This window comes from Cetorhinus maximus, chromosome 2, assembly GCF_964194155.1.
Source record: "Cetorhinus maximus chromosome 2, sCetMax3.hap1.1, whole genome shotgun sequence".
Classification (NCBI taxonomy): domain Eukaryota; kingdom Metazoa; phylum Chordata; class Chondrichthyes; order Lamniformes; family Cetorhinidae; genus Cetorhinus; species Cetorhinus maximus.
The window spans coordinates 108,620,564-108,644,907 of record NC_135880.1 but is presented as its reverse complement, the minus strand read 5'-3'; positions in this window follow the sequence as shown (position 1 = coordinate 108,644,907).

Genomic DNA, 24,344 nt, shown 5'->3' with positions numbered 1-24,344 from the left:
TTCAGCACTCGTGAATACTGTTCCATTGTCTGTTACTTAGCAATTCAGGTAGTCCATTAATTGCAAAACTTTGTCATAGCTTGTCTAATGTCACTGAAAATGTGGGTGACCTCACTTCGTATATGTCCATCCATTTTGAATGAGCGTCTATGATAAGTAGAAACATTGTTTCCATAAAATGTTCCACATAGTCAATGTGCACTCATACCCATGGTCTTTCTGGCCACTCCCAGGGATGTAATGGGGCTGTTGCAGGTAATTTTGTACTTGTTGACACTGCATACAACATCTCACTAGGTTTTCTATTTCTCCATCCATTCCTGGCCACCACATATAGCTACGTGATATTGCCTTCATCTTGGAAATTCCGGGATGTGCACTGTGAAGTTTAGATAACAATGGCTTTCGTCCTTTTGGAGGAACAATCACTCAAGCCCCCCACAATAAAATACCTTCTTGGCCGTTTTTTCGTATCTTCGTTGGAATTACGGTTTCATTTAATCAGATTCTTGTTTTTGTGACCAATCATGAAGAATTTTATTTCTCACTTTGGATAAGACTGGGTCTCAGTTTGTCGAATCTTTAATTTGTTTAGCATATATCGGTGATGAGTCCAGGAAGTTCAATAACAAGATGTATTCCTGAGGAATTGGAATGCCCTCATCTTTTACTTTCAAGGGTAAATGACTGAGTGCATCTGCATTTGCTACTTGACTTCTGGATCTATAAATAAGAGTATACTCATATACTGCCAAGATCAATGCCCATCTTTGTACTCTTGATGAGGCTGTAGAGGGTATAGCCTTGTCTTCCACAAATAGTCCTACTAATGGTTTGTGGTCCGTTTTGACAGTAAAGTGACGACCCTGTACACATTGATGAAACTCCTTAACATCAAAATGATTGCCAGGCCTTCTTTTTCAATTTTAGAGTACCCTTTTTCTCTGCAGTACTGAGTGCTCTTGACACATATCCTATAGGTCATTCTGATTCATCATCCATTCGATGGGAAAGCACTGTTCCCACTCCACAGGGTGATGCATCACACGTTAATATCAACTCTTTTTTGGGATCAAAATGTACTAGAAGTGTAGATGTTTGTAACAAATGTTTCACTTTTGTGAAAGCTTCTTCTTGTGGTGTTTGCCATGACAGTCTCTGGTTTTTCTTGAGCATACAATACAGTGGTGCCAGTTCTGTCGATAAATTAGGCAAGAAGTGTCCATAGCAATTGATCATCCCCAAAGATGATTTCAGTTTGGATGTATTCTTTGGCTCTGGGGCTTCTTTAATAGTTTTGACTTTTCCTTCAACTGGTTGTAGGACTTGTGAATCTACTTTGTGACCTAGGTAAGTTACTTCTTTCACCTGGAATGTGCATTTTCCTTTTTCAATCTCACTCTAACCAGTGAAAAACGTTTCAGAACTTCTTTCAGGTTCATCAAATGTCCCTTTTCAGCAAGTCCAGCCATGAGAACATCGTCCAAATAAACTACAACATGGGGCAGTCCCTGTAGTGAACTCTCCATGGTTCTTTGCAATATGGCGCAAGCAGAAGATACGCCAAATGGTAAATGGGTGTATTCGTACAATCCCTTATGTGTATTTATACTGACAAACTTTCAGGATGGCTGCTCTAATTCCAAATGCTGGTAGGCATTACTCAAATCTAACTTTGTGTAGGCCGTTCCACCTGCCAATTTAGCGTATAAATCTTCAATTTTAGGGATGGTGTATTTATCCAATTTTGACACTTTATTGACTGTTAATTTATAGTCCCCACATATTCGAGTGCTTCAGTCAGGTTTGAGAATAGGTACAATTGGCTCTGCCCACTCTGAAAATTTTACTGGTTGTATCACTCCCAGTTTTTCTAATCTGTCCAGTTCGGCGTCTACCTTATCCCACATTGCATAAGGTACTGGCCTTGCCTTCATGAATCTTGGTGTTTCCTCTGGATCTACATGAATTTTTCATGTAGCCCTCCAGTTTTTCCAAGTACTTCCTTGAAAACTGAGGCATATTTTTGAAGTAGCTCTGAAAGCCCATTAGTTCTCAGTTGGAAGATTTCAGTCCATTCCAATTTAATTTCAGCCAGTTTCATCTGAGGAAACTAGGTCCCTTGCCTGCAACTACAATCAAGGGAATTTTACTGTTTGAGCTCCGAAACATACTGTGAATTTACATACGGCCTTGACTTGTACATCTTCTCCCGTCTAAGTTTTTAATTTGTCATCAGTTTCTTCTAAATTCAGCTTACGTTCGTCATGATTCAAGGATTTAAAAGTATGCTCACGAATCACCGTGGTGGCTACACCAGTATCCACCTTCATTCTGATAGGCCTCTCATTCACTCTCATGGTTACATAGATAGGCTTTGTTCTTTCTACTTTATTATATAATGAATAGATATCAGAATCTATTACTTCAGGCTTTTCAATTCTGTTTATCTCATTGGGTTTTTGCTTTTGTCTGAAAGTCTGCCTGATCCTATCTTTACAATGTCCCACGAGGTGCCCAAATTGATGGCAGAACAAACATTCGATCTTTTTAAACTGTGGTTCATTACAAGTTTGTCTGCCTCCATCTCTGTTACAATTATGCCATGTTTTTGCTGCTAAGTTATCCCTTTGAATTTGTCTGCTAGCAGTGGCTGCTTCCCACTTCTTTTTGGCTGAGGCTCCCCGCCCAACATGGAGGACGGCGTCATTTTGCGTTCCTCATATGGCTTCTGAGTCTCACACTGCACCTTCCATTCCATTTCCAATGCCTTCTGAAAATCAAAATTTGTATCAGATAGTAAGCTCTTCTGAATTACATTTTCATTTATACCGCACACCAAATTATCTCTAAGCATATCATTCATAGATGTACCAAACTCACAATATTCAGTTAATTGTTTCAGACTTGCCACATAACAAGAAACTGTCTCCCCTGCAGCTTTATTTCTTGAGTTAAATTTAAATCGTTGCATCGTCACCGATGGCTTGGGCTGGTAATGATTCTTTACGAGGTTCACTAAGTCATCAAAACTTTTGGAGTCTGGGGCACTGGGTGCCAACAGATTTTGAATTAATCCGTATGTCTTACTCCCACACGTGGACAAAAGGATCGCACGCCTCTTCTCCCCCGCAATGTCATTCACCTGGAAGAAGAACACGAGGCATCAACATAGTGAGACTAGTCATCCGAGTTTGGATCGAAAGGCTCCACTCTTCCAAATTGCAGCATGCTCTGAGGGGATTACTTTGACAATCAAAAAGGAAATGTTATTTTTTTCTACTTACAACTATCGTGTGAGATTTTGGTTCTTCTGATTTCCTTCATTTTTCTTTGCTTTTTACCTCGTTTTTTTCTGTGGCTTTTCATGCATTTACTCTTGTCACCAGTTTGTTGGATTCAGTGCCCTTGGCTTGTTGGGGCTAAAGGATTCGGGGTGGCACACTTGTTTTGGAGTGGCTGAGTTAGTACAGAGACAGGGAACATCAGTAGATCATTGCTAGAACAAAAACATGCTGTTTATTTGCAAACTAAACTCAGCCGCTACACTTGTGTGCTCACAACTCAAAACTCTGTCTTCACTCTTCAGTGTCTAATTCGAGACTCTCTCACAGAGGTAGCCTGTGCTACTCTGCAATTGGGTATTAAGATCATGTGATCTTACATTACACCACTTGTCTTAAAGTTATATTACACATCAGATTATTACAACTACCTAGGCCCTTCCTCAATCTTTCTGCATCTTTATCTCTCCTCATTTAAGATAGTCTGCATGACCTGCCTCTTTGACCAAGCTTTTGATCACCTGTCATAATATCTCCTGGTATGATTCTGTGCAAAATTTGGTTTGATTTGACTATATTCCTTGAAGTGCATTGGGCAGTTTTACTTTGTTAAAGACATGATGGCCTGGATCTTCTGAGGAGCGGCAATCATTGTTGGATTGCCACTTCACTCAAACTTTGCCCCGGCTCAACGCTGCTCCACATTTCTTGCCAGGTCCTGCGAGCCCAGCTTTCCTAGAAATGTTGAGCTCTGTTATAGCAGAATATAGTCGGGGGAAGACATGACGCACCCCCCCTTTTAAGGTACTAATTTCAGTATGGTAACTTTAAAGGTCCAAAATAAATGTTAGTGAATGAATGTTAGTGGGTAGGTGAATGAGTGCGTGGATGAATGAGTGAATGGGTAGGGTGGTGAGGTGAGTGAGGTAAGTGGGTAAGTGAGAAGGGTGGTGAGGTAAGTGGTTGGGTTGGTACATTGGCTGAGATGGTAGGTGGATGAAGTGGCAGGTGGGGGAGGTGGCAGTCATATCTGGGGGTATAATCAAGTGGTCAGGGGTGTAGTTGGGTGATTGGGGGTTAGTCATGTGGGATGAGGGGTAGTCGGGTTGGCTCGCAGGTGCGGGGAGTCAGTAGGAGTGAATGGGGGTTCAGTTCTGGAGTTATCCAGGCGTTAGACTAGGCTTTTTCTGTCTAACATTTCCTTGGTAACAATTGAGGTAAGCTCATCAGAACTGCCTGAAGTCTCCGACTCAAGCTCAGTGTTGGACACATTCCCAGAGGGTCCCAGGGAACAAGGAGATTGCTGGGAACTGCCCTGGAAATTCCCATGTAAATCAGTGGGTCAGGACTTCCACAGGGTAGTGTGCCCAGTCTCCGACAATCCAGAGACTGGAAGATTTGGACCTACATAACTTCAAGTATTTGCTGATATTCTGGAGGGGAAGCAGACAGTGGCGCAGTGGGATTCCCACTTTGCTGCCCCAATGGCAATGGAGCATTTTTGAGGATTTTGGGTCACGCACACACTTGATGGCATCAAGTTTGGGCTCTGCAGAACTGATTGGTCACAGTTAAGTGGAGAGGTAATGCATTCCAAATATATGTGCACGTCTTTGTGATTTGTTTTGAATTCGCTTAAATACGACAAAGGGATTCAGCAACTGCTGGTTGACCAGAAAACACAAGCTGATTCCATTACTCCCTGCAGTCTTGTTTGTATATTGCGTGATTCTGCGAAGCCCTCTGTAATTATGTTATAACATCTGGTATCTCACTGTCTAGAAAGTAAACATTGCTGTTTCTACCTTACAATTCATGGATAATTACTGGTAACCCAGCATTTACAACTCAATAAATAAGCCATTTCAATATATTACCATGAGAAACTGCCACTCAAAGCATTTTGTTCCCTTGAAATTCAAGCAATTCCATATAGTTGGTATGAAAATGCATGTTATTAATACAACAGAGGCATTTTGGGTCTAATAGAATAATGCTCTCTATTAATATTACAGTAGAAACATTAGCACAATTTTATAAAACATCATCTGTCATGTGGAACAAAAACAGAATTACCTGGAAAAACTCAGCAGGTCTGGCAGCATCGGCGGAGAAGAAAAGAGTTGACGTTTCGAGTCCTCATGACCCTGTTTTTATCTCTGTCATGTGGAGCCTTATAATCGAGTATTTTTAATTTTTTTCTGTGTTTTTAATCCCTGTGGTCCTTGTGCATGATTCTTGATGTGTGTGAGCTAGTGCTTCACAAAAGTTTCATCTGCGGCTGTGGTAGTGGTAGCTTGTGTGAAGTTAAAATAGCTTGGGTCTCTGCATTAAGTTAGATAAAGATTGATTGCACCACAGTACAAGTACTGCAAAAAGCTTTAATTCTCTCAATTAAGGAAGGAGAAAGCAGCCAGTGCTCCCACTCTGCTGTGCAGTGACACCTACATAAAAAAGCAAGCACTAGGTGAGCACATGACTGGCTCAGCTATGATGACCCCAATGACCTATACTCATTGTCCAGACTCCCACATGAAGAATTGTACCAGAGGGCACGGCCACTGGCCACTGGCCACGTAAACATATCTAACAAGTAGCTGCCTTCAGAAAAAATAGAAGTGAGAGGAAAAAAAGGATCAATTTCACCGCTACTGAGGAAAATAAGCAAAGAACCAGAGTGGGTAAGTATGAAATCTACATCTCAAGAGTGGAATACAACAGCTGTTGCTGCAGGGATCAAGACTGATCAGATCTAAAGTCAGATGAGCTGCCAGGATAAAATGCAGGCTAGTCAAAGCTGTGAACATCTGGCCCATGCTGAATTATGAACCCTTGGCTTTTCTTCTAGACACACTAGGGGGAATTTTAACCTCAGGGATGTGTAGGTTGAGGATGGGTGGGAAGTAAAACATTTAATATTCTGAAACCCAACACTAATCTGCCTCCAACTGGCCCAGGTTTGGTTTTAACAGAGGCAGTTTGGGGGAATGGGTGACCAATCCGCCCTCAGGAAGCTGGATGGTCAGTAAAATGTTACAAGGAGGTTGCAACTTCCATTTTAATTGCATTTTTATTTGTCACCCCATAGAAGCGAAGTTCCCCGGGGATCAGCAATACCGGCAGCCATAAGGGCCAGATCCATGAGGTAAGTGTATTTACAGCACTGCTTGTGAGCCAGAATGAGCAGGAGTGTTTCCCGAACCCAAAATACTTTTATATACCCTGCGATTGTACCCTGCAATTTTTGAATCCCCCAACACCCACGCAATCTTCAACTGCTAACCTCTCACAATCTCTGAATCTCCCATTCCCCCTGCCCACAATCTTCCCCATGGTCCATGGTCATTGACTCCCCACAATCCCTGACACTCTCTATCTCCATGATCAGCAACTCACCCGTCCCCATAATCATTGGCTCCCTACAACTGCTATGATCTCTGACTACCCTTCCCCCATGATTACTGACATGCCCCATCCCTATTTCTGACACCACCACCCCCATGATCTCTGACCCCTCCCTGCAACCTCTGGCTCCCTCTGCTGCTGTCTCTAACTCCTCCCATATGCCCCACATTCTCTGGCTCCTTGCCCTCCACCGTGATCTCCAGCTCTCACTACCTCTATCCCCAACACCCTTCACAACCTCCAACTTACTTGGCATCTATCTGCTCCTTAGCTGCTTTTCTGTCTATCAGACAGGCAGCCTGACAACCTGGCTGACTGTTGGGCATAAAACCTCACTGGGTACCTCACTGGACACATGTGTGGTGCTGGGGGATTAGAGGTCTGCTAATGTTGTACCTTTGTTTAAAAAGGAAGTGAGGGTTAGACTGAATAATTACAGGCCAGTCAATCTGACCTCGGTAGTGGGCAAATTATTGGAATCAATTCTGAGGGACAGGATAACATGTCACTTAGAAAGGCATGAATTGATGAAGGGCAGTCAGGCCTTGTTAAGGGAAGGTCATGTCTGACTAATTTGATTGAATTTTTTGAGGGAGTAACAAGGAGGATTGATGAGGGCCATGCAGTTGATGTGATCTACATAGATTTTAGCAAGGCATTTGACAAGGCCCCACATGGCAGACTTGTTAAAAAAAAAAAGGCCCATGGAATCCAGGGGAATGTAGTAAGCTGGATATTAAATTGGCTCAGTAGCAGGAAACAAAGGGTAATTGTTGATGGATGTTTTTTGTGACTGGAAGGCTGTTTCCAGTGGGGTTCTGCAGGGCTCAGTACTAGGTCCCCTGCTTTATGTGGTGTATACTAGTAATTTGGATGCAAATGTAGGGGGAATGATCAAGAAGTTTGCAGGCAACACAAAAAATTGGCTGTGCAATTGATAGTGAAGAGGATAGCTGTAGACTGCAGGAAGATATCAATGGACCAGTCCGGTAGGCAGAAAAGCGGCAAACGGAATTCAACCCAGAGAAGTGTGAGGTGATTCATTTGGGGAAGTCAAACAAGGCATAAATTACACAATAAATGGGAGGATAATGAGATGTGTATAGGAAATGAGAGACCTTGGAGTGAATGTTCATAGATCCCTGAAGGTAGCAGGACAGGGTGATAAGGTGGTTAAGAAGGCATATGGAATCCTTTCATTTATTAGCCAAGGCATAGAATATAAGAACAGGGATATACTGGCCGGAGAGGTATTGAAAATTATTGCCAAATCTCCTCCTTTGCCTCACTCAACAGGCTGGAACACATTTCATCTGGGCCTGGAGATTTATTTACTTTTAAGCCTGCCAGACCACTTAGAACCTCCTTCCTTTCTACGCTAATTTCTTTAATTATATCAACTTGAGCACTGTGTGCAGCTCTGGTCACCTCATTACTGAAAGGGTATAATTGCACTAGACAGGGTGCAGAGGGGATTTACGAGGATGTTTCCAGGACTGGAAAAATACATCTATGGGGAAAGGTTGGATAGTCTGGGGTTGTTCTCCTTGACACAGAGGAGGCTGAGGGGAGATTTGATTGAGATGTAAAAAATTGTGAGGGGCCTGGATAGAGTGGATAGGAAGGGCCAATTTACTTTAGCAGAGAGGTTAGTGACTGGGGGCATAACTTTAAAGTGATTGATAGAAAGATTAGAGGGGAGATGAGGGAAATTTATTCCGCCCAGCGGGCTGTGGGGGTCTGGAACTCACTGCCTGAAAGGGCAGCAGAAGCAGAAACCTCTACTCATTTAAAAGGTGTCTGGATATGCACCTCAAGTGCCATAACCTGCGGGGCTATGGACCAAATGCTGGAAAATGGGCTCGTTTGTCAGCCGGCATGGACACGATGGGCTAAGTGGCCTTGTTCTGTGCTGTAAACTTTCTATGATTCTATTCATTGAAATCTGTTTCCTGCAGTTAACTTCAGCAGGATGTCCAAGAAAGCTATACTTCTGGGTTTCCCCTCTGAAAATCCTGGCCCCACTCTTTTCACAGCCCCAAGTAGATCTCAGGACAACGGTCCTAAATCTGTCCAAAGGTTGATCCCAAACTCCCACCATAACTTCAGAATGCAATAATGAGAACCCCACCCCCACCAACCCTCCTAAATTCAAGGACAATAACAGGGACAATAATGGATTTAAGTATTAGGCATTATAATCAGTTGGCAAATTTCAGTTTCTCTAGAGTTTGATATCCAAGCCGGATATGATTATGTCCATAAGTAGAAACAGCTGAATGCGAGCATTCTTCATTCTGTGGAGCTCTCCCAGCTGATGTTATCACTGAGAGTTCTCCCAGATGTTGTTATCACTGGGAATTCTGTTGCTTGTGTGTAGTCGTGTACAAGACGAAGAGTCAAACATTAATTGTTGAATCAAATTGGAGCCTATGAAGGATGTCATATGAAGTGATTAAATTATAGCCATAGAGTTACAGAGTCACAGAGGTCTGCAGCGCAGAAAAAGGCCCTTTGGCCCATCGAGTCTGCGCCGGTCAAACAAGCACCTAACTATTCTAATCCCATTTTCCAGCACTCGGCCCATAGCCTTGTATGCCATGGCATCGCAAATGCACATCCAAGTACTTCTTAAATGTTATGAGCGTTTCTGCCTCTACCACCCTTTCAGGCAGTGAGTTCCAGATTCCCACCACCCTCTGGGTGAAAAAATTCTTCCTCACATCCCCTCTAGACCTCCGCCCCCTTACCTTAAATCTATGCCCCCTGGTTATTGATCCCTCCACCAAGGGGAAAAGTTCCTACCTGTCTACCCTATCTATGCCCCCCATAATTTTATACACCTCAGTCATGTCCCCCCTCAATCTCCTCTGATCCAGGAATAATAACCCAGTCTATCCAATCTCTCCTCGTAACTAAAACTCTCCAGCCCAGGCAACATCCTGGTAAATCTCCCCTGCATGCTCGCTAGTGCAATCACATCCTTCCGATAATGCAGATTCCAGAACTGCACGCAATACTCTAGCTGTGGCCTAACCAGCATTTTATACAGTTCCAGCATAACTTCCCTGCTCTTATATTCTATGCCTCGGCTAATAAAGGCAAGTATCCCATATGCCTCCTTAACCACCTTATCTACCTGTCCCGCTACCTTAAGGGACCGGTGGACATGCACACAAAGGTCCCTCTGATCTTCAGTACTTCCCAGCATCCTACCACTCATTGTGTATTCCTGTGCCTTGTTTGTCCTGCCCAAGTCCATCACCTCAAACCTATCCTGATTAAATTCCACTTGCTACTGATCGGCCCATCTGACCAGCCCGTCTATATCCTGCTGTAATCTAAGGCTACCCTCCTCACTATTTACCACCCCATCAATTTTCGTGTCATCCATGAACTTACTGATCAACCCCCCTACATTCGAGTCTAAATCGTTTATATATACCACAAACAACAAGTCACCCAACACCGATTCCTGTGGAATCCCACTGGACACAGGCATCCAGTCACAAAAACACCCCTTGACCACCACCCTCTGCTTCCTGCCACTCAGCCAATTCTGGATCCAATTTGCCAAATTGCCTTGGATCCCATGGGCTCTTACCTTTATAATCGGTCTCCCATGCGGGACTTTATCAAAAGCCTTGCTAAAGTCCAAGTAGACTACATCAAATACGTTGCCCTCATCTACATACCTCTTTCAAAAATTCAATCAAATTCGTCAGACATGATCTCCCCTTAACAAAACCATGCTGACTGTCCTTCATTAATCCCTGCCTCTCCAAGCATAGATTAATTCTGTCCCTCAGAATTGATTCCAATAGCTTCCCCACCACTGAGGTTAGACTGACTGGCCTGTAGTTCCCTGGTTTATCCCTTCCTCCCTTCTTGAATAATGGTACCACATTGGCTGTCCTCCAGTCCTCTGGCACCTCTCCTGTGGCCAGAGAGGTATTGAAAATTATTGCCAAATCTCCTCCTTTGCCTCACTCAAGAGCCTGGGACACATTTCATCCGGGCCTGGAGATTTATCTACTTTTAAGCCTGCCAGATCACTTAGAACCTCCTCCCTTTCTATGCTAATTTCTTTAATTATATCACAGTCCTTCTGCCTGATTTCCACACCCATGCCGTCCCTCTCATTTGTGAACACCGACACAAAGTATTCATTTAGAACCCTACCTACGTCTTCCAGCTCCACACACAAATTACCACTATGGTCCTTAATGGGGCTACTCTTTCCCTAGTCATCCTCTTACTCTTAATGTACTTGTAAAATAACTTTGGACTTTCCTTTATTTTACCTGCCAATATTTTTTCATGCCCCCTTTTTGCTCTCTTAATTTCCTCTTTAAGTTCCCCCCTACACATTCTATACCCCTCTGGGGCTTCTGCTGTTTTGAGCCCTCGGTATCTGCCATAAGCCTCCCTTTTTCTCTTTACCCAACCCTGTATATCCCTCGACATCCAGGGTTCCCTGGATTTGTTGGACCCACACTTTGTCTTTACTGGAATATCTTGGCCCTGTACTCTCCCTATTTCCTTCTTGAATGAGTCCCACTGCTCAGATGCAGATTTACCTAAAAGTAGCTGCTCCCACTCCAATCTGGCCAAATCATATCTGATCTTATTAAAATCGGCCTTCCCCCAATTTAGAACTCTGATTTCTGGCCCATCCTTGTCCTTTTCCATAATAAAATTGAATCTAACGGAGTTATGATCACTATCTGCAAAATGCTCCCCCACTGATACCTCTACCTCTTGCCCAGCCTCATTCCCTAAAATAATGATATTAATTAATTAAAATGCTCTCCTGGATGCATTTTAAGAATTCCTCTCCCTCTAAACCTATCACTCTATGACTAAGCCAGTTAATGTTGGGGAAGTTGAAATCCCCCACTATTACTACCCTATCATTTTTACACTTCTCTGAAATTTGTCTCCATATTTGCTGTTCTACTTCTCTCTGACTGTTTGGGGGCCTATAGTACACTATAGCAATGTGATTGCTTCTTTTTTGTTTTTCAGTTCTGTGCCTTCTAAGATGTCATCCCTCCTTACTGCTTTAATTGATTCCTTGATCAATATTGAGATACCCCCTCCTCTTTTACCTCCTTCCCTGTCTCGCCTGAAGACCCTATATCCTGGAATATTGAGCTGCCAATCCTGCCCCTCTCTCAACCATGTCTCTGTGACAGCAATGACATCATACTTCCATGTGTTAATTTGTGCCCTCAACTCATCTGCCTTATTCATTAGGCTCCTTGCTTTAAAATAAGTACCATCCAACCTTGCCAAACTCCCTTGTGCCTTAACTGTCCTATAATTTCTATGCCTTCCAGACTCACTTGCTCTCTCTTCTAAATTAGTCCATTATAGAGGCAGATTGTATATGGTCAGTGGAAGGAGTGCTCTGTAAAGATTGGATAGACTTTCCTCATTTCATGTTTTTCTATGTTTGTGCAGGTTAGTAGTTTATGCCTTATTTGTTCCTAAGATGTGGATGACTCTGGCAAGAACCAATATTTATTGCTTTAAGTTGGCCTAGTTGCATTAAGTCCCAGTGTGATTTCTCTCTGAATCATTGTAATCAATATGGAGAAGGTACTCCCACAAGCTGTTAACAGAGAATTCCAGGATTGTGATGATGGAGGAGCTGCAATAAATTCCAGGATGGGGTGTGATTTGAAAGGGAACTTAGAAATGTGAGGTGACCCATTTTGTTAAGAAGAACATGGAGAGACAATATAAAATAAGGGGTACAACTCTAAAGGATGTGCAGGAGCAAATGGACCTGTGTGGATATGTGCATAAGTCATTAAAGGTGAAGAGAGCAGTTAATAAAGCATACAGTACCCTGGGCTTTATTAATATTGGCATAGAGTACAAGAGCAGGGAGATTATGCTGAGCTTATATAAGACAACAGTTAGACCTTAGCTGGAATATTGTGCACAGTTCTGGGCACCATATTATAGGAAGGATGTGAACACATTGGACAGAGTGCAGAAGAGGTTTACAGGAATGGTTCCAGGGATGAGAAACTTCAGTTATGAAGATAGATTGGAGAAGGTGAGACTGTTCTCCTTGGAGAGGGGAAGGCTAAGAGGAGATTTGATAGAGAAGTTCAAAATCATGAGGTGGCTAGACAGAGTAGATAGGGAGAAACTGTTCCCACTTGTAAAAAGATCAAGAACGAGAGGGCACAGATTTAGAGTGATTTGCAAAAGAAGCAAATGCGATGTGAGAAAAAGCGTTTTCACACAGTGGGTGGCATTTTCCCATAATGAGACTAAGTGCGGTGGTGGGCGGTTTTGGCAGCGCCCAGCCAGCTATCCGTAATGGCAGCAACACACGCCTGATTCTGCACCTGGAGCCTCATTAATTATGCAGAGGCGCGGATCGGTCTGAATAACCTGGCGGGTCAGGAGCTGATTTGTGCGGCTGCCATCAGCTGGCGGGTTTGAAAGTCCAGGTGCCGTATTTAAACACCAGTTCAACACACATTCTCACTCTCCCCTGCCCACCAGCGATGTCTGGCAACCAGAGGGGGAAGGTCGAGAGCCTGAACAGTAAGGCAGCACCCCGCTTCACCCACCAGGCCTCGATCAGAGGGGTGCAGGCGCATAGGCAAGTTCTCTATCTCAAGGATGGCTGCAGGAAGCACAGCAGCCCCACCTCTGTGGCCGGGAGGCCATCGCGGAGCAGGTCAGCGAAGCTGGCACCCGGGCCTGAAATGCCACCCAGTGCAGGAAGAGGATGAATGATCTCATCTGCTCCGCCAGGGTAAGTCATCTTTCAACTCCCTCCAATGTCAAACCCTCGTCACGGCATCATGCATAAAAATGGCTACTCTCTTCAGGGATCTCACACAACCATTAGCGGGGGACACATATCAATACTCGTTCTCTCACTGAGACATTCACATCACCACCATCCCATCTGTCATGCTGCTCACACTCCATCCTCTGGCTCTTCTGGGGAGAGCTCACCACACACAGGGAACCTGCATCTCACACAACCTCTGCTCCATCACTTCTCATCACGTCTTTCTTTCTTCTTCATACAGGCCAAACTGGCGCACAACAGGCACAAGAGATCGCAGACCGGGGGAGGGACAGTCAATATCATCACCCTCACTGAGTTTGAGGAGGCTACGGCCGAGCTGGCTGGGGAGGACAGGGGTCGCTCCTGTGGGGAAGGGGAGATCAGCCTCTCCCAGCAACCTAGTACGATCACAGCTCCATCATTTCATCAGATCCTGACAATCACAGTGAGTCACATGTACTCTTATCTAGCTCATGCTCATTAACTGAAACTAGATTTTCTATTTTCTAGGCATCAGCAGATCGAGGCCCCCAAGCCAGTCCAGCACCAGCACGAGCCCCCAGACTTCATCTGAGGAGGAAGCTCTGGGTGAACCATCACAGCGCTCACACACCCTCCAACAGCTCAGAGACACACACATCAGTGGGGCACCAAAGTAGATTAGGCTTGGCCTCACTTTCTAGGGAACATCTCACTGACACGTCCCCATGGTAGTCGGAGGTAGGGACAGCCCAGGTGTCCGGCACTTGGAGGGCTGCTGGAGATCAGCCACCCGCTCAGTCCAAGTCAAATGATGAGCCTCTGGAAGCAGCTGCCAACTCTATGCTGGAGATGCAATGACAGGCGGCGGAACATCAGACAGAGATTCGACAGTCACTCAGCAGACTAGAAAGAATGATGGAGGGGTCTGTCCGCGTTTTGTCTGATGTTGTGGCTCCGACATGCGAGCACCTCGAGGTCACCATGGGAAGCCTGGTGACCACCATGGAGACCTTTCTCCAGCAGCTCCTGCCGGATTTGCACTCGGTCCTGCACTCCATGGCCACACACCCTGGTGGGCACCATCAAAATGCAGGCGACATGGGGACGAGGCTCCTTGACCTCCCTCCAGGTGCCCCATCTCCTGCAGGAGTCAGGGCAGGACTCTCAGGCACCCACAGGGAGGATGAGCATCAGCCAGACACCCCAGAGGCCTCCTCTCAGGACACTCCAAAGGTGTGCAGCCGCGCACAGCCCCGTATGCCTGTGACCCCATCCACTCCTGCTTCTCAGGTTGCCAAGGGCGCTTCTGCCCCTGAGCAGGTGACCCTTATCAGGCCGGTGCCCTCCAGGCCTCGGGCCACCAGAGGCATTCGCCAAGGTCATCACAGACATCAGGATGTAGCAGACTGTCTCCACCTCTGCTGTGGATGTTGGTGGTAAAGTTAGGAAAGTTAAGAAAAGTTGATGTCATTTTTGGGTCATGGGTGTGCTATACATGTAAATAAATTGCACTTTTGTTAATAGAGTTGATGGTTATGTGAATGTTCCTGTCAACTGAAGGCTTGTGATTTTTGTACTTTGGAATCTTCTTATCTCAAGGTTTAGCCTTCCTCCCACTCAATGATAGTGTCCCATCTGTGACCTCTTTTATGCATCGATGTGTTGTGGACTGAGGTGCCACACAGATCACCTGTTGATCCTTGGAAAGAACCAGAGGCCAAGGAATTGAGTGCAGCGGTCACCTTCAAAGCCATTTTGGCATCAGGTCTTCACGAAGAATGTGGCATATGTGATGGATCAGATCTCGGAACAAGTGCAGATGTGCACGGCATTGCCTCTCGCTCATTTGTAAATAGGAGGCTCTTGGATGATAAACCCCAGGTCTGGCAAGTCACCCCCGTTGTCTGGGTCTCTCCCCCTGACCCTCCTGTTCATGCTGTGGCTCTGCTTGACCATGTCCCTCCTACTGGAGCTCTGTGCAGAGTCGCCTCTCCCTCCTTTGTCTCCTCCATTGCATTAGCATTTGTCTTGACAAAGGCAGCATTGAGCCCTGGATCTATATCTGATTTTGCCTTCTCTCTGAAAAGAAACATTGAAGACATTTATGATTCAAGGGGCAAGAAAGTGAAGCTTAGAGGATGACACATTTGGAGACTATAAGGGTCCCTAGGGCGGAATTTTACGATGGTGGGATTTTATGGTTCCACTGAAGTCAATTAACTTTTGAACGGCTTGTTGCATTTTACAGACCTGCCCCCGCCACGACTGGGCCATACAATTCTGTCCTAGTTTTTCCTGCCCTACTTGCATGGTGGCTGATGCTGTCTTGTCCCTGAGACACTAGCACACACATTGAGGTGACCAAGATGGCATCACAGATGTAACATCTTGAGCCCTGCGTGGGATACTAAAGTTTAAGTGAGATGAGTGACCCAGCCTAGCTCTGTGCTGCAATCTCTGATTAATGACCAATCAGTTGCTCATGGTCAATGAGTGGATGCCCTTTCGCCCATTAGGAGTGTCACATCTGGTGAACACATGACAGGCCTTCGTTGATGGAATGCCATACAAGATACAGCTGTGCCTCCTGCATTGTTGCCTGGCATTCCCAAATTCTACATTTCTATGTGTTACTCTTGAGATGTAGTGACTGTGATGTGTAGCCCCTGAGTTCTGAGTATCCCTTTAACAGTGTTAATGAAGCCATTGGCTTTAAGTGGCTTTCATCGCAAGGGGGTCTTCCTCCTTTCTTTCTAAGCAGACTCCTGCTCACTCCTGCAGCAACAAGAGGTTAGAGGGTGACCCCAGAGGCCCCCATATAATGTTCGCCATTCCTTTTCACTGCCATTCCACGGCCTTCCCTCCCCGTTGCCCCCATCATGTTCATCTACCCGACCCCTTGCCTAACAGCCCACCCCCAGTTGAAGTGCTAGTTTCTGAAAGTGGAGGCCTGCGTGAGTACCATAGCACAGTGGTGTCCCTCAGGACAATGAAAGCAAAGAGTGGCAGCAGTCCAACCCTACAGCCCCAGCAAAGTGACACTCATCGCAACAAGACCAGCGCAGCGCTATGGCAGGTATGTCCCGCTCACCTCGAAGTTACCAGCAAGCTGAGGTCCGACTTGTGCACGCCATCCTTTTCAAATGGGTTTGAGGCCGATGTAATTTCCCACTGGGGTGACAGAAGACTGGAAGGCCTGGCAAGATTCCAGTGAGCAGCTGTTTTAATGAGCATTCATGACATGCTAATGAATGCAAATGGAGTTTGCGCCACTAGTTGGCGGGATAACTGACCCGCCATGAACACACCATCGGGAGAATTGCAACTTGTTTTTACCACGGCGGATTTGCAACTTTTTGCCTGCCGCTGGATTCTCCGCTCCCGCCCTCCACAAAACCTGCCGCAGGCAGGATGGGAAAATTCCAGCCAGTGAGTGGTTAGGATCTGGAATGCACTGCCTGAAAGTGTGGATTACAAGGAAAAGGCAGGAGAATGGCACTAAGTCATAATGTACATTCAGAAAGCCGGTACAGACACGATGGGCCGAATGGCCTCCTTCTGCACTGTAACAATTCCATGATTCTGCAAGGTAATGGTGTTCACATGATATTGTTGCTCTTGTCCTTCTTTCTGGTAGCGGTCACAGAGATGGGAGTCTGCTGTCAAATCAGAGTGACTGCACTGGGGTCTGGGCACATCCAAGCACGTGAGCGAGAGCTCCCTTGATGGCCTAGTGGAAAAATACACAGACTGCTGTACTACTGAGATTGACAAACCAAAAGGCCTCAGGTTAGATTCCAGGCCTACGCTGAGTTATCTCTCCTCAGTTGGAGCAACCACTTGGGCATCACAGTTGTTGTCAGTGCCCGTTGGCTAGATAGGCCAAAAATCATCCAGAATTCCTGCTTTTGATTGCTTTCCATTCGCCCCTACTGCATGTATATGGGTGTCAAGTTTGTACAGTTTCTGCATCCGCTGTGATGTCCTCCAAAGTTAAATAGCTTGACAGCTCCCAGTGTCTAGACTGAAAATTAATGGCCACTTAAGGGTCTCTTCCTCCTGCCACTGGTATTTTACCAGCTGCAGGGGGCCCACACCATATGGTGAAGATGCCAGGTAAACCCTGGCAGCCTGGCTGTAGGCTTGGAGGGGGAAGGGGGTGTGAACCTTCCTATCTGAGCACCCTCTGCCCCATGGAGGCCCCTTCCACCCGCCCGCCCCTCAGCAGAAATGGCTGCAAATGCTAGCTTATCCCACCTGGTCAATTGATTGTTGGCTGTGACCCTCCTCCCCCACCTACACCCCATCACCTCATCGGGCCTGCCTGACTGGCCCTGGCAAGGCCGCCCCATTTACCTTGTGCTCTGGCATCCAGCGACACCCCTGGTCAGGGCCTGACTGCATTCCCAGCAGCGGCCAGTGGTGCTGCTGGGACTAAAGAGCTGCCAGCCATCTGATTGGCCAGCAGCTCTTGGAGGCAGGACATCTTGTCTCATGGGGGTGGAAGCCATGATCTCAAGCAATTTACCATCTGATGACTGTAAAATCCGATTGTGGCTTCCTGGACCAGTGGAGGCAGGCTGCCCTCTGGCTTTCCAGCCCATGGGCAGGGCCACTGCCTCGTAACTTTTTTTTAAAAGCAAATCCCACCTTTCCTCTGCAATGTTATGTGCCAATTTATGCTTCTATGCACCACATGAAACTTGTCCCTCAACTTTCTAAAATCTGACCTTACCTATTCTCCTGTTCTAGTTTCTGTGCTGACATTTTCCCTTTCTAGCAATATGTTTAGCCTTGCCATGCTGTGGTCACAACTCCACATTTAAGTAATCTGCCTGATCTATTTCATTGCACTTAACATATCTAGCAACATCTCCACCCTTGTAGACTTACCAACTGCTTGAGGAAGGAGTTCTGTGCATAGTTTAGGAATTCCATTCCCTCCTCTTCATTTAGCGTCTTTTTTGTATTAATTGATAATTGGACAATTGAAACCTCCCAGAACAATAATTTAATTATCCTTACCCATCCCTCTAATCTGACTGCAGATTTCCTCTTTCATTTCCTTCCCACAATTTGGAGGTCTATAATGTAATAAAGCTTTTTTATCTTTAAGACAACAATATTGATGCTGTCTGTACCCTTTCCTTGTCTACATTAACCCTCTATACAGTCTGCCTTAAGGAGGTCTTGTGGTGCAATGGGTAGCGTCACTGCCTCAGAGCCAAAGCTCCAGGTATGAGTCTCACCTGAGGACCTGTTGGCCAAGGAAGATGCATCCATAACATGACTGTTGGCTTCCACTTGGTCATATTGTCACCAATCTTTTCCAACCCCAGTGTTTGCTGAATTTAGAGTTGTGTTTTCAGTGTATTTTCACAGGACCACAACCTTGAAGGAACCAATCCCTCCAAGATGATCAGCATTTCCCAACAATTCTGTTATGCTGCAGCTTTCGATTATGGTATTTCGGGATAAGCGATTTTCAGAGGTAAAGCTCTTTCTGGATTTCAGCCTCTTAGCGGAATGTGTCCTTACAGTGGCTGTCTGGAATCACCCACCTATTTTGTCTTTCCACTTTACTGAAGGCCTGCTGCCTCACTGATGGTGTAAGCCTTGTGGAGCAGTATAGCAGCAATGTGGCAGTCAGTTCCAAAATCACTGTGAATTGTTAGCACAAATAGAAATAAATATGTATGACCTGATAGCCATCACAGAGACATGTTTGCAAGGTGACAAAAGCTGGGGCATGAATATTAAAGGACATTTGACATTTTGAAAGGACAGAAAGATAGGAAAAGGTGGTGGGGTAGCTCTGTCAATTAAGGATGTAATTGGTAGAGTAGTGAGAGATGGCCTTAGCTTGAAAGAGCAAATGTAGAATCAGTTTGGGTAGAGATAAAAAATAGGAAAGTTAAGGGATCACTTGTGGGAATAGTTTATAGGCCTTCTTAACAGTAGTTACACTGTAAGACATAGTATTCAGGGACAAATAAATGGGGTGTGTAAGAAAGGTACTGCAATAATCATGGGTGACTTTAATCTACATGTAAATTGGACAAATCAGATTGGCAAAGGTAGTCTGGAAAATGAGTTCATAGAGTGTATTCAGGACAATTTCTTAGATAGTATGTTCTACAGCCAATCAGGGAGCAGGCTATTCTAGACCTGGTAATGAGCAATGAGGCAGGATTAATCAATAACCTCATGGTAAAGGACCCTCTAGGTGACAGCGATCATAACATGATAGAATTTAACATTCAGTTTGAAGGGAAGAAGTGTGAGTCTAAGACTAGTATTTTAAACCTGAATAAAAATAATCATAAGGGTATGAAGACAGGCCTAACTAAAGTGAGCTGGGAAGCTAGGTTAAAAGGTAGGACAGTAGAGATACAGTGGCAGACTTTTAAGGAGATATTTAATAACTCTCAGCAAAAATTTATCCCGGTAAGAAAGAAAGACTCTTGGAGGAGGATACATCATCTGTGACTAAATAAGAAAGTTAAGGATAGTATCAAATTGAAAGAAACACTGCACAGATCTGCAAAAATTAGTGCTAGGTCAGAAGATTGGTCAGATTTTAAGAACCAGCAAAGAATGATTTAAAAAATAATAAAGTGGGAGAAGGATGAATATAAGAGAAAGCTAGCTAGTAATATGAAAACAGATAGTAAGAGTTTCCACAAGTATTTAAGTAGGAAAAGAGTTACTAAAGCTAGTGTTGATCTTCTAGGGAGTGAATCCGGGGAATTGATAATGGAAAATAGGGAAGTGACAGAGGTGTTGAACAGGTATTTTGTGTCTGTCTTTACTGTAGAAGGCTTAGAAAACTTCCCAAAGATAGCTGAAAATCAAAAGATGAACTCAAAAGTGGAACTCAAAACAACCATCGTCACGAAGGAAAAAGTGCTGGGAAAACTATTAGACCGAAAGGCTGACAGATGCCCAGGACAAGATGGCCTGCATAGAGGGTCTTAAAAGAAGCAGCTGCTGAGATAGTTGATGCATTGGTTATAATCTGTCAAAATTCTTTAGGGGCTGAATATTACGTTGATCGGGCGGGCACGTGCCCGACCTGATCAGGCGTGAAATCACGCAAGATGACATTGGTCAAGCGCCCCGTCGTCAACCCACGCTCACGTGATATTTCACTCGGTGGGTGTGCACAAAAGTCGGAAGCACGCCCGCCAACAATTGAGAGGGCAATTAAGCCCAATGCACAATTGTTTGTTATTTTTCGCAGCCCGTCCAACCTTACGGTTGGTGGACGAGCAAATCGGCCTTTACATTTTTTGTCAAACCTCATCCAAGGGCGGGATAAGGTTTCCATTATTAATTAAAACAAAAATAAAAATCTGTGGACTGCATTTTTATATTCAGGTGCCTGATTGTGATGCTTGGACATTTTTTTCCTGATTTTCAAAACTCTATTTCATGGTTTTTGGATCTGCAGCTCCCTGAGGCAGCTCTCTGCCTTCAGGGAGATTTCTCTCAGTGCTCGCCAGCATTGACGTCATTGCCAGCCCCCTTCTCACCCCTACCCAGGCAGTGCTGAGCTTTTCAGCACGTGTTGCACACTGGCTGGCCGTTAATTAGCCAGCCAGCGTGAAATCCTGGTCGGGGGCTGATCGCGGTCAGCAGTCAGTTTCTTGGCTGACCCCAGGCCCACCGATCGCGCCCGCCCACCGAGCTGAAAATTCAGGCCTAGATTCTTGAAGAGTCTCAGTGCATTGGAAAATAGATAAAGTAACGCCTTTATTCAAGAAGGGAAGGAGACGGAAAGCAGGAAGCTATAGACCAGTTAGCTTATCATCCTTCATATGGAAATTGCTAGAATCCATTATTAAGGAAGCTATAGTAGGATATTTAGAAAATTTAGAAAATCACAATGAGATCAGACAGAGTTAAGATTGTTTTGTGAAAGGGAGATCTTGTTTAGCTAAGTCCTATGTCTTATAGGATTGAGTTCAATGTCAATTTTGTGTGATACCTCCAGCGTGAACTCATTGAGGCACAGTACTCTGCACCTGAGTAGTACTGGCAAGACCAGTCGTTCAGAATGTTTTGGGGTCAGTTCTCCATTTTGTGTAGACCAGTGTCTCACTTTCTTGATATGCTCTCTGAATGTAAGCATTCGGTTTACTTTGACCCTTAAATACCCAAGATATTAATTGTGCTGAAGGATTGTACCACTGCACATTATCTGGAGTTTCTGCTTGGTCTGCTGGTGTTTCAAATGGAAGGCAGACACTTGTGTTTTGCAAGGGTTGGTGTTCGGAGACAATGTATGATAGTAGCATTCAATCATACTCAGGGAGTCAATGGGGATGTGCTGAATATTCTCAAATCTTTCTGATTTAGTGGTGATGCAGAGATCATCTGCAGAGATTGTTTTTTGTACATTGGGGAACTCTGGTTGGTCATTTACTTAAGCATTATAGGGGGAGGCGATGCCGTATTGTTGCTGCTCTGGTAACCCAGAGGCCCAGGGTAATGCTCTGGGGACCTGGGTTTGAATCCTGCCACGGCATAAGGTGGAATTTGAATTTGATAAAAATTTGGAATTTCTAATGATGACCATGAAACCATTGTCAATTGTTGTAAAAACCCATCTGGTTCACTAATGTCCTTTAGGGAAGGAAATCTGCTGTCCTTACCTGGTCTGGCCTACATGTGACTCTAGACCCACAGCAATGTGGTTGATTCTGAACAAGGGCAATGAGGGATGGGCAATAAATGCTGGCCCAGTCAGCAAAGCCCACATCCCATGAATGAATAAAAGAAAAATTAACAGCAGGGCTATTGTATCAGTGCAGGTTTTTTCTTTGTATTAGTGGGGCATGCAGACCTCAGTGCACAATTTTCTGTTTATTTTTAGTACTGTAGCCACTCTTCAAAAATGCACACCTGCCATAAAAGGAACTTTGCAAACAAAAAATGTTTTCAGAACACGTCTTCTAGAAGGGAGTGCCCCTTTAAATGCTGAGAATCTAATGCCTGTACTCATGAAAAATGACATTAACATTCCATAGCAAACAACACATTCCAGAACATGTTTAAGAGTGAATCCCTGGAATAAACAGAACATCGCACTATTCATGGGGTGTTACAGACATTCTTTCACTTGTGTAAAAGAAGACCATGTTTGTGATTGATGGCTGTTTCACATTTGCCAAAAAAACTACTAGGCAAATATCTAGCAAAACAACTGATAGAGAGAGAACGGGAACTTGAAATGAAACAAATGAAACAAGGAAACAAGAAGCAATAGCCGTACTGTAAGGAGATTAAAATACAGTAGGAAGAAAGAAAGGGTCGGGGAAATGCTATAAAAGGCTCAGAAAGAATTAAATTAATGGTTAGAGTATTCACATGCTAATATGGTTCAACTTTGCTTGTGTATGCCTTATTTAGTTTTAAATAGGGCGTTGGATGGCTTTAGATCAGACACATTTATGTCTTCCAGTGTTACGAACTATCAGGTAGATGCAACACAAGGTCACTTCTTCCCCGCTCACCTATTGTCTCCCTGATTATTGAATTAACACTCAGTACAGTAATCTCTGGATGGGTCAATAAAAACAGAAAATGCTGGAAGTGCTCAGCAAGTCAGGCAGCATTTAAGGAGAGGGAAACAGAGTTAAAACGCAGGATTTTCCTGTAGTCTTCGAGACCCTGATGTTAGATCCAAATGGGGTTCCTGAGATGGCAGATTAGGGGAGATTTTTTCCCACAGACAGCCTCCTAATTGGCCGCCTCCAAGGTCAATGTCCTTTTAAGGATAGTGGGTGGGCTGCCAATACTGCTGGCCCAATCACAAGAATAGTAGCCCCACTGAGAGAGGTGGTCATTTCTGAGATAGGAGAATGCAAGGGTGCCTCAAAACAGAGGCCCCCCCAGAAGGATCAAAATAATTAAAGTTTTTAGAGGGGCCAAGATAAGGCAGCCACTGGTGTTTGCTGGAAATACAGGACATCAAACTATACCCCAGCCATGGCCCATGCCCTCAGGTTGGCCCACGCATGCGCAGACGTAAAAATGGCTACAAGGCAAGCTAATGCCTGACTGGCCTTTTGATATAATTAATTAAAACAAGCATGGAACACTGCAGTTGCTGCAATTGCATTAATAAATTTATTGATTATGTTTTAGTTATAATTACCAATAATAACTGTGCTAACAAATAAAGTGCACGCATGCATGTAGCCATAGTCCCAAAGGACCATAGGCATCTTTCTCTGTAAGAGAGACATTTTTGGCTACTTGTAGCTTGACGGGTGCCACTCCCCAAGCTTGGGGCATAGTGAGGAGGCAGGGCCTCCATGAACTACCACTGCCGGTGCAAGGGTTGAACTTGCATTGTTGGCATCATTTTGCATCACAGTCTAGCCATCCAGCCAACTGAGTTAACCAACCCTCAAACTGATACATGTAGTAGAATAGCGAACAGTATAATAACTAATAACAATGTCAACAAGTTAAAGCCAATGTACCCAAGACCTCAGAGTACATGCCTTTGAGTTTCTCTGAAAAATTAATGGAGATTCTGCTTTCACGCTGTCCACTTCCAGTCTGTTCCTCTTGTTTCTCCAAGTGGTGATCATCATGGGGAAAAGACATTATGAGCATTGCTGCATGTTATGGAGAATATTGTAGCATAAGGGTCTGGTATATATGGGTTAATGTAGGACTGAATACTGTCCCGCCCACACAGAGATGTAAGAAGGCACATGATCCAGGCCTAGGGTCAGTGTGGTGTTGAGCAAAGACCTGTTAAAATGTAGACATGGAGATAGCTCTTTGCCTGTACCCTTCACTGTATATAGTTAGAGATGGTTAATAAAGAC